The 12,052-nt window shown below is 37.1% G+C and overlaps 1 protein-coding gene and 1 pseudogene across 1 annotated transcript in view; one reads left to right on the top strand and one right to left on the bottom strand.

The window, feature by feature from the left end:
* ENOX1 (ecto-NOX disulfide-thiol exchanger 1) overlaps positions 1-12,052 on the top strand; it is a 282,243-nt gene that overhangs the window by 13,093 nt on the left and 257,098 nt on the right. The gene's annotated exons all lie outside the window — the stretch shown is intronic.
* LOC114508831 lies at positions 5,762-7,746 on the bottom strand (annotated as a pseudogene).

The raw sequence follows: 12,052 nt of genomic DNA, 5'->3' as shown, positions 1-12,052 counted from the left end.
CTTTGCCAGAGTGGGGACCCCCGCAGCTTTAGAAGGGGGAACCACCACACGGCTTTAGCAGAGATCCCAGTGACACAGCTGAGGGTGCCGGGAACCAAGGGAGGCCTACCAGCCAAGACGGATTACTGGGAAGAACTGGGGGCTGCCTGAGCCACGGACTTCTATTTCTTTTCCTGAGATACAGTACCCTAGACTGGGCAACAGGGGAAGGAAGGACTGTGTGTGTTTCTGGGTGTTTTAAGAGACTTTGGGATTTTGATGAAGACATTAGGCCACTGCTTTAAGTTTGTATAGCATTAAATAAACATTTCCTTTCCTTTTCACGAATCTCTGGCATTGAAAGATGTCTTTCCTATAAGGCAGCAGACATAACAAACCTGGGGGGTTCCTTTCGGTAATAGTATATTGGTCCCCTTTGACCCCCCCCCCGCCATGTTGTTCTCTAACAAGGTTTCTGAGGATTTGGAAAGCATATGAAGAAAAAGGTAACTTAAAAATCATAGTCTTCTGAAATTTCTTCAAGACGAAGTTTTTATATTCTTATTGTTAAGGGGAAAATATTATATAAAACCAGGCATATATTACCATGTATATGAGAATACTGGTCATTTATTTGCTTCCCACATCTAAACAGAATAGAAATTTTTATCACTGATTCACTTTGCTTTATGCAAAGAATGTATACTACAAAAGTTGTATGTAAATCTAATGTCTATAAGTCAATTTATGTATTAAAATACACTAAGGAATCAATTTAAAGAAAATGTTTTTCCAAGTGAAAAATATTTATATGAAAAGGATAATTTCTGAGTTTATCAGGAATCTGCCTATTATAGAGAAGTATTTTCCTAGAACAATAAAGGAAGGCTCTCCTGTGTTCCAGTCAAAATTTACCCAGCTTTCATTTCCTGCTTTTCCATAGTCCATTAAAACACTGGACTTACTCCTAAGAATTTTAACTTATACAACAGATATTCTTGGCTTACTAAAGTGAAAAACTCCTCTCACTGTCATAAAATTAGTATGTATTATATATTATTTTTGCTTCAGTTAATAAAAAATTACTTGCATGAGCATTTAATGATCTTTAACCCAAATCTTACTGGAAGGAGTCAGTATGTTAAATTCTTAATTTGCAAGAAAATCTGAGGACTGATGTGAATGCTTATACAGATCTGAAATATAGAAAAAGATACCAGGCACAAATCTCCATGTTTTTGGAACTAAAGTTTTATGTGAGTTTTATTTAAACATTTCCATTTTCCTTATTTCTATAATGGTCAAAAGAGAATTGAAGAGAGATGCAGAGTAGTGTGGGTTTGGGGTTATTGCTGTCAGAGTTTATAGTGAGGGACTCAGTCAGGCAGTGTCCCTTTGCATTCAGACTGCAGGGTTACTGCTGCCTCATCTCCATCTCCCCGTGGGGGGCACAGCAGAGGTCCTTTAATAATGCATTCACTGAAAATAATATTGTTGGCTCTGGAACTATGCATTTAACACATTCTCAGCAAATGCCATGTGAAAAACCTAGTGCTTTTAGACTGAGGTTCTGCCATGCATAAATCAAACACTGGAGTGTTGACCTTTTTCAGTAAACAATACTAGAAATGTTGAGTACCTTTAAAATTCAAACACAGCTTTTAAAATGTGTTCTCATTTTCATGGACAGCTGAGACCTGCCTGCACTAATACCCAGCTAATCTGAGGTCTGGGAGATGCTTGGGCATCAGTCAGACTTGGTTCATCTTTGCTTGTTTTAGTTCTACTTGTGGAAGCTCTGAGGCCTGCACTGTTCAGTACTCCCTCCAGACAGGTGTTTTAATTTCCCAGGAGATCTTCCTCATGTCTGAGTTTTTCTCTTGTGAGTGTCATATTTGGACCAGCATATATGCCTCCACCCAATTTTAATTAAGTGGTAAAGCTGATCTTTATTTATTAGAATTTTATTTCAAACATAGATATCCCCCCTCCTACCACTACTTTAAAAAAATGTTTTTATTGGCTGTGTCTTTTCTCACTCCTAAAAAATATCTAAGGAAACTCCCACCCCATTGTGAGATCTCATCCCACTTTTATGACTGCTCCTTGGGATCAGAATACGCAGAGCTGAGTGACTGCTTGGAGATTGCATTTACCCAAAGGTGACCATTACCAGCAGACACTCAGTTCTGCCCTGGGGCAGGTAGGTTTTGGGACAGGGCCTCCAGGTGAGAGAGCTGCATCTGACCAGTTCCACTGGATTAAAAATTAAAATCTGTTTAGAAGCCAGCTGCTCACTTCTAGCCCCGAGCATCTAGTAGCATTCCCAGGTTAATGAATGCGCTTTAAGGGAATACTGTTTCCTTCCTCCTTGCTTCAGTGACACACACCCCCACACCCCCCCACACACACACCCACACCCCCCCCCACACACACACACTCTGCACTTTTGTTTTCTCCTCTTCATCTCCTTTTCTGTTTGGACAATGGAAATAACCATCATAATTCTAATAATTTGAACTGAGATACTTATATAGAAAAATATATAGTCTTTGTGAGAGACGGAGTGTAAATTTAGCTTAATATAAAGTAATTGGTAATCAGTTAACTGTAGTGTCTGGTTTACAAGGGATTTTTTTTTCTTTGACTCATAAGGGGGTAATTGTAAATAATACAAAAGAAGCTTGCATCATAGAATATAACTAATATTTTGGAGGCAGTATGGAATTATTCCAATCTCTTAAACATGCATGTATTCATCCAGTACTATGTACTGACTACTGATCTGCAGAATGCTGACCTGAATACATCAGAAGTATCAGAAATGAATAAGACAGTTCTTCAGTCTTTCTTTGCCTTTCACGGCCATGACAGTTTTCAAGAGTACTGGTTAGCAGTTATTCATAGGATATTGTTGCATTTCCTTTGTCTAATGTTCTCTCATGAGGTTAAAGAATTTTGGCAGGAATACCACAGAGGTGATATACCCTTCTCAGTGCATTGTATGAAAGGGCACATGCTGTTAATATATGTTATTACTGATTTTAACATCTTTTTGATAACATAGTTGAAACAATATTTTCTCTTTAGTTGTCCAAATTAAAGCATTAATTAGAGTATAGTATGCTAGAATTCTGAAGATTTAATATTTTCATAGAAATATGTTTTTGTAAATATAATTTCCACTTTCACCTGGATTAAAATGATACTTTAGGGATTTTAAAATTATAATAAACTTTTTACAGTATTCCAGTTTTAGGCATACATCTAAATTTACTTTGATTTTTAGTTTCTGTTCTATAAATTTGTTGAAAATTAGATGAGACAATATATATATGAAAGTGATATCATTTAGAAAGTGCTTGGCAAATTGTAAGAGTAGAAGAATTCTGATTTTATAATCTCTGTATAAAAAATTTAACATTTAGTTGCAGGACAATAAAATGTCAAAATGTGTTATGAGTTAGTTAAATACTGTAATAAGTACTATCAGCAAATATTTAGCACATTAGTCACAATTACTGTGGAGAGTTTCAATACTTCTGGTGCTTCAAGTTAGCCACAGGTTTTCTAATTGTTCTTTAATTGTTGTGCTAATAATGAATGTTGGGTTTCCCATTAGTTCATTTATTTGTTTTTACCTAATTGTTATACCTGATAATTAACCTATAAATAATATGAAAGTTTCATGTTCATCCTGAAACAAAGACTTGAGGCTAAGACTTCCTATATCTAGATAAGGGATAAGATAAAGCTTTAAATCTTATTTCTCATGTTAAACATCTGGAATTTTATTTCTCAGGTTAAACATCTGAAATTTTATTTCTCAGGTTAAGCATCTGTGCCTATTTTACCCTAATAGATATCTATCCTTTATTTTTAGTTTGATATGTTTCATATAAGGAACGATCTTATATATCATCAAAAAGTCTAAAAATATCTTCTCTCTAGCTGTATGTTTTTAAATTTTTTTCTGAAACCATATTCTGGGTCTATAATTTACTCATAGACAAATCTGTAGGCATTTTGAATGTGATGCAATGAGGTCTAAAAACTTTCACAACAAAATTTGGCTCATTGATCATTTATTCACTAAATACCTATGTTTTGCTAGTTAGGTGCTAGACAAATATTGATGAGCAAAAGAAACAATGCATGGAACCTCAGTCTAGTAGAAGAGACAGACATTGGAGAAAATATGTATTTACAAATACACAAAACATTATGAGGTTAAAGAATAGGTTACCATAAAAGAGGATGGCCATTAATAATGTAAGAGATGTAAGAATCCTCAGGTCAGACCAGTGATTGCTCAGCCAGTGCTCTGCCTGTAAGAATCAAAACCAGGGATACCATAACATCATATTCATGAATCCTTAAGATTGAAAGATCTGAAAGGTCCTCTTGCACACTTCTCAGTCAATACTATGCTATTGAGTTTCTTCAGATACACTAATTCAAAAGAATATATACACCCCCTGTTCATTGCAGTTATTTAAAATAAGCTAAGATATGGAAGCAACCCAACTACCCATCAACAAACAAGTGTATAAATATTTGTGGTACATATATAATGGAATATTACTTGGCCATAAAAATAATGAAATCCCACTTATGAGTGAAATCATATGATTCTTGGCATTTTCTGACTGGCTTGTTTCACTTACTATGATGTTCTTAAGGTCCATCCATGTTGTTGCAAATGGCAGTATTTTATCCTTTCTTCAGGCTGTGTAGTATTCCTTTGTATATATGAACCACATCTTCAAATAAACAAAAACTCATAGCCACAGGCAGCAGTACAGTGGTTGCCAGAGAAAAGGGGGTTGGGGAGTAGTAAAGGGTAAAAGGGGCCAAATATATGGTGAAGGAGGACTCTTTGACTTTGGTGGGTGTCGCACAATGTGATATACAGATCAAGTATCATAGAACTGTATGCCTGAAACACACATACTCTTGTTAACCGATGTCACCCCAATACATTTAATTTTTTTTAAAAAAAGAATGAAATCTTACCATTTACAATAGTGTGGATGGACCTAGATGGTATTATGCTAAGTAAAATAAGTCAGTCAGAGAAAGCACAACTTTCTCTTTACAACATGCTCCAGGCCTGGAACCATGAGTTCAGGAGCTAGGGGACTGAATCAGAACCTTATATAGCAGGAGTACAAGGTGGGGATGATCTTTGACAGATAGATGGTTGCCAGAGGGGATGAGGGTTGAGTGAAAAAGGTGAAGGGATTAAGATGTGCAAATTGGTAGTTACAAAATTATCATGGGGATGTAAAGTACAACATAGGAAATATACTCAGTAATATTGTAATAACTGTGTGTAGTGCCAGGTGGATACTGGAAATATCAGGGAGGTCACTTTGTAAATTATATAATTGTCTAACCACTATGCTGTACACCTGAAACTAATACAAAATAATACAAAATATGGAATGTAATCTGAATTGAAACCCAAAATTTTAAAAAACAAAATAGAAAAAGAAATAACATAAATATTATACTGTTGAATACAGAGGGTCAACCAGCTACTTCTTCAAAAGTTTCAGGAAACCTTCCTGAAGTTCTCTCCTTCCATTCCTTCTTCTAACTAATTTATCAAATATTTATTCACTGTATACTACAGTGGCTATTAAATATTAATGCACATTAGAATCTCCTTAGGAGCTATTTAATAATGCCTGCTTCACACATCAGATCCACTGAGTTAAAATCTGCTGGGGGTGGAGAGCAGCATGCATTTTGTTTTAAAAAAAAAAACAAAAACCTTCTTAACTGACTAAAATGGCCTTCCGGTGTTGAGAGGCATGTACCAGGCACAGAAGACAGCCCTGTGGCTACTGAGAGAAGCAGATATCTGCCTGGGGGACAAACATGCTTCTATATGTCATGTAAGTTCAGTAAGGAAAGCATTTGACTGCTCTGTAGAAAGCTTACATTTTCTCCTTCTTTGTTAAACAAGAAAGCTGCTTTATTTCTATTAAGAAGAATGATATAAATGTGGCATGACTGCTGTGAAATGCTACACAGGCACACAGGCCCTAATCCCTCTGGCAGGCTCAGGTTTAGAGTCAGGCTTAATCTCACGTACACTCCCTGCATTAAATACACATGAGTGTTGTACAACCTCCGGCCCCTAATGGCATAAATTGAAAGTTTACTGTCCACCCACAATAAGGGACCTGGTAGTAACTCCTCTGCTTCAAGAGGATAAATAAAAACCAGTTTCTAAAGTAAGAGAATTGAGTCCATTTTATGAGTATAATAGTTTTGGCCAGAAATCTGTTAACATCTATTCTAAAAGTAGATACATGGACAATGTCTCAGATTACACATGATTTTAGAGATGTTCTGTTTATGTTGAATTGGAAGATGTGAGCCATATAGATTTGAAAACTTTAGTGTCCGAAATGAAATGGGGTAGACTTTTTGCCATCCAAGCAACTGAAAGGTAAAAGCCTGAAGATTGAAATAAAGGTGTTTGGTTTTTACTTCCTATAGAACATAAGTGTGCAGTACAATAAGACAACTGTATGTTAAAACTGTTTTGCATGTCTCCACTGCAGACAGCCAAAAACAATATACTTTTTATGGGTCTCCCCACCCATGCCTGGAATAATAATTTTCCAAGACTTGGGGTGATTGTGGCTTCATCCCCTCGCCCCAGGTGGCAGTTCACCCCATAACCAAGTACCCTGTTCTCTAGTCACTGCTGGGCCTCAGAATTGCAGCAAATGGCCCTGAGTCGGCCTCTGTGACACTGTCTCTGGTCACTTGAAAGGCTGCAATGAGGGAACTCACCTGAATTTTCTCATTGGTGCCAATAGAAAGTCTGTACTCAAATTCTGCCATTTCAGTCAATAAATGTATTCAAATTGAAGATAGAAAGTCAATGCTGTGCATTAACAAGTATATCTCTGTCAGGATATCATGTAATGCCAACCCTTTCAGAATTTTCAACTCTATAATATTTCTGTAGGCTGCGGTGAAGTCTTGATTCGACATCCAGTCCAGAATGTTGGCAATGTCTGACCTGAGCAGATGACCTGCACAGGTATAGATGGTCTCCTCTGTCACTTTTCCAAAGACCATATTGGTACCCTGCAAAATGGTCAGAGCCCATTGCACATCTCCACGGAAAGAGTCACAAGTGCTTTCATCCCGTCTTCACTCATATCAACTTTCTCTTTGCAACATGTTTCAGGCCTGGAACCATGAGTTCAGGAGTTAGGGGACTGAATCAGAACCTTATACAGAAGGACTGCAAGGTGGGGATGATCTTTGACAGATAATTACAGATGAGGCAAAATCTGGTATTTTCAGTAAATTTCTCAGTCACTCTCCTCAAGGCATCCTGGGCATCTTTAGTCATGGCATCAGCTTCATCCAGTATCATTAGTTTAAAGCCTTTCTTAAATATTGTCCTTGTATTAGCAAAGCTCAGATTTAATCCCTGGATGATACCTAGTCCTTGATTATCTGAAGCATTTAGCTTCAAGACCATGGGGCCAAAGTCTTTGTCTTTGTGCAGCTGTTTTCCCCAGGCTAGAATGGTGGATGTCTTTCCTGTGCCTGGAGGACCGTAGAGAAACAGGTGTCGCAGTTGGTCTTCACTGATAATTTTTTTCATGGTACTCACCATGTCCTAATGAGAAAGATCATTCTGTGTCTGTGGCCAGTATTTTTCAGCCCAGGGCTGGTTCCTGATCTGGGGCGACAGGGCTGCTGCTGCTGCTTGTGCCCTGAGGTGTCCATGGCAGGGTGATGGAGATGTCTGGGTCCGCTGGAGTCATGTAGTCTCTCCCAGGGGTCTGCACAGATCTCTACATTTTCTCCTTTTTAAGTGAACTAAACAAGTAACTGTTTTTGTGCCTTGAAAATCCCTATTTTTATCCGCCAGGTCCCCAAGCAAGAAATCTGTGGATGGTTTTTGAGGATTGCCTTCTTGGACCATCATCACTGTATTCCAGTTGCTCAGATCCTCTCTTTTTATCTCTAGAAATATCTCTCAAATCTATTTCCTGTCTCCAGTCTCCACTGCCACTGCCTCATCTTCCACAGTCTCTAGTAATTACCTTGAAATAGGTTATGCCACCTTGAGCTTCTCCCCTGTGAGCTTACACTCCACTTCAACAAGATTATCATTCTGAACTACAAATTTCATCCTGTTACTCCCAATTTAAAATATTCTATTAGGTTTCCGTTGTCCATGGAAATCAAACTTTTTAGCATGGTCTGACTAATATCAGTATCATTCCCCACTATGCACCATTTTCCCCTAAAGCTCCAGTTAAACAAAATTACTCACTTTTCTACACCATGCCATACACTTTTCACCTGAGTTTACTAGCTCAGGTGTTGTTAGTGCCTAAAACACTTTTTTAAAAGATTTTATTTATTTATTTTTAGAGAAAGGGGAAGGGAAGGAGAAAGAAAGGGAGAGAAACATCAATGTGTGGTTGCCTCTTGCGTGCCCCATCCTGGAGACCTGGCCTGCAGCCCAGGCCTGTGCCCAGACTGGGAATCAAACTGGTGACCCTTTGCTTCACAGTCTGGCACTCAATCCACTAAACCATACCAGCCAGGGCTAAAACACTTTTTAAAAATTTCTTTTAATACTAATAATCAACCTTCCCATTTTCACCATCCATCCTTCAGGAAAATCTAAAATCATTTACACTGGCAGAGTTGACTGGTTCTTCCATTGTATTAACAATGTTAACCTGTGTCTTTCTGTTAACCTGTGTTTTAATTAATGTACCCATTTATATATACATACCTACCTATATACTAACTCATCTGTCTAGCCCTCCCTTTTTTGGAGTGAGTTTTTGTTTGCCTAGAACTTAAAATGGTGCTGTGCACAGCAGAGGTTAACTAAATATTCACTGAATTAATGGGGAAAAGAATGAATAAACCTGAAACCAATTTGCTGTATCCCCCTACTCATTGGCCCTAATTCTTCTTTGATGTCTTACTTAACTAACCTAGACTATCATCTATATTTGCTTTCCTTTTAATATGTGATTACTTTCAACTTCTATCTTTTCTTCTTTTATATTTTCTTTTCTTTTTAAAAAATTGTTCTACTACAGTTGTTCCAATTTTCCTCCATTGCTCTCTGCTGCACTGCCAACCCCCTGCCCTACTCCCACAGTCAATCCTATTTTGCTGTTTATGTCCATGGGTCATTCATATGTGTTCTTTAACTAGGCCCTTCCCCTTCTTTCCTCTCATCCTTTATCATTTTACCCAAGCCACAATGCTAGTAATTTGCCATTCCAAAACTGACACCAACTCTGGAATTTCAGTAATTATGGGCAGTTTCCAAAGTTGAATGAAGTTCTCAAGGTCAAATAACCTAATCCTAGTAGATATGCTACAAACTCAGATTTGCAAGAGAGGAAAGTGATTAGCATTTAATCTAGTACCATATCACCTTGGTTCCAGGATTGAATCTTACACTTGCTTTTTGTTCTGAGGATATCTGCTGCTAGCTCTAATGTCTTCCCTCTCCCTATTTCTACCATGATCTTAGGCTAAAATTTCATGCCTGCATTATTTATTAGACCCTTCCTAATTTATAGATTACTTTGCTTGCAGAAGGAGACACAAAATGAGAGTTGAACAATTCTGTCATCTTGTTATTTATTGTTAGTGGCCTTCCCAAAAAGTGTTTCTATTCTTCCTTGTTCCTCACCTTTGGATATTTTAAAATATATTCCATATACTACCTTTGATATTTTTCTAAAATATTCAAGTATAGTCCTTCTGGATTTAGGCCTCTCCAGTATTCTAAAACTTTTCCCTGCCCCCTTTTGACTGTCTTTATTTTCTGTCAGTGTTTCCAGTTATTTCTCTTCCTTTGGGAATAGAATTTGTAAGAGAAGTTCTTGTAAAGACATAGTGATTTCTATAGTGACACCCCCTCTTCATTCAATAGGATTATGACAACAAAACTTTGCTAACTTTTTAAAATTTCTTTCATAAGTCAATGGCATGGATCTGATTAGAATTAATGTTCCCTGTCCTCACCATTATCAATGCCAGGCTGGTATAATAATGTTTTTCTGGGCTCTGTTATCTTCATGTTGTCGTTGACTTTTTCTTGCAGTTGGTCAATACTAAGGCTGTTAGGTAGTTCTTCCCAGCATTCCAAGGTTGCAAACAAGACTCCTGTCATTCCTAGCCTGGCCTAATCAAACCATTGTAAATTGGTTTTCCCTGGCTTTATTTAAAGCTGTCTTAAAATCATGATACCTTGTGTATTTTTGGTCTCGTGGCTAATGAATTCTGAGATTACTTTCTATGCTGTAAAAATGTGCTTTATTTTCTTGCTACTAAAATGATCTTATGCTTTGAGCAATAAAATCTTAGTTTTAGTATTTTATGATTTAGTGAATAAATACACATTTACATTGTCAAGATTTCTCTAATCTTTTCAGTCTATCTTTTATAAAAAAGCTCACTTTAGTTTCTAGTTGATAAACTAGATTTTTTGTGTAGAAAAACATGTTACCTAGGAAGCATGAATTTAAATCCCTTGACATTTTCCTCAAAGCAACATTTTAGAGAATAAATCTACCATTGTCATTATACAGATGTGGAGAGCAGTACAATCTGAATCACCTCACCGAAAGGTAAAGGAGTCAAGAGAGAGCCAGCTCTGATATTCCAGTAGCCTCCACATGTTGCGTGCAAACCTCAGGTTTACCATGCCCACTTTCCCTCCCTCTTCCTAGTGAGGTCTTCTTTGTCCTTCAAGATTCAGCCCATATTAGTTTTTGCTTCCCTGACACTGAGATGAAAATAACACCTTTCCCCTCTCATCACCATACATTTTTACAATATTTTAAAAATATAATTGATTGCAACATCTAGTGACTGACCCCCTACTGTGGAGACATACTGTATAGATGACAATAAAGACTGGTTACTAGGCATAATTTTTTCTTAACCACTGTATTTTTCTTAAAAAATCATCAGTTACAAGAGCCTTCAGAATAACAACTACATTTAATATTTTATACATTTTTCAAAAAGATGTATGAGTCACATTAGTTAATTTCAAAAGACCAAGGCTCATTTTTTAAAGAGCAGCATTTAACTGGATCCAGTGCTGGTTGCAGTGGACAGTAGCTGTGCAGAGAGGACAGTGCCAAGAGGATATTTTAGGAGGACCTGGCTCCCCACAGTCTGTTTTCTCCCACCTGTTTGTGACATTGTTAGAACTGGGACGTGGAGGAGACTATGCATATTATGCTGCTAAATATAGTGAGTCCAGATGGTCAACCCATGTTCTGTTCAACAGACCACACAGTATTTTAATACTTTTTGGCAGTTTGTAACATGCAATACTACTAAAAGTCCTGGGTTTTAAATTGCTACAGGTCTCAGGCTTCCTGGCAGGAACAGCGTGGTCCATCAGTTTTCGGCATTAGAATAAATAGCAGAAAGGAAAACAAATTGTATTTTCTGAAGAGATGTCATCATCATAAGTGACCACACAAAGCCCTATCATAAGGTCTGTGTGCTGTGTATGCTGAGAACTTGATCATTCAAATTGCTCCCTGCCTTTCAATGTCTGGGAAATTAGTTGGAGAGAAAACACAAACAGACAAATAAAGGGACATATGGAATATTTATTGTGAAAATACAGTTGTCCTGCAGTTTATTTGTGGGCACCAGCTTAATTTGCTATACCTGTGCCATCAGAACATTTATTTACTCATTTATTTATACATAAGAAAGTATCTATTCTAGCCTCTTTCTAAGCAATAATATCAGCAAAATCTTAGGGTTCTTCTTCCTGATATATATGAATTTGAACTTTATGAAACTGCCCATATCTGACTATTTTTAATATACTTACACATTAATTTCATGGCTCAATGTAAACACAACTATTAAAAAATAAAATAATTAATTAATGTCTCACATTAAATTCCTGGACATACCACCCATGAGGAATTCTGTCATTAGAAGGAGCAAACAGGCATGAAGAGTTGGTCTTGTAAGGTTTCACAGACAAGTTGGGCCTTGATGTGAGCCTAAATGGAAG

The sequence above is a fragment of the Phyllostomus discolor genome, chromosome 11 (assembly GCF_004126475.2).
Source record: "Phyllostomus discolor isolate MPI-MPIP mPhyDis1 chromosome 11, mPhyDis1.pri.v3, whole genome shotgun sequence".
NCBI classification, from domain to species: domain Eukaryota; kingdom Metazoa; phylum Chordata; class Mammalia; order Chiroptera; family Phyllostomidae; genus Phyllostomus; species Phyllostomus discolor.
The sequence above is the reverse complement of the archived record's forward strand: the minus strand, read 5'-3'. Positions and strand labels throughout refer to the sequence as shown.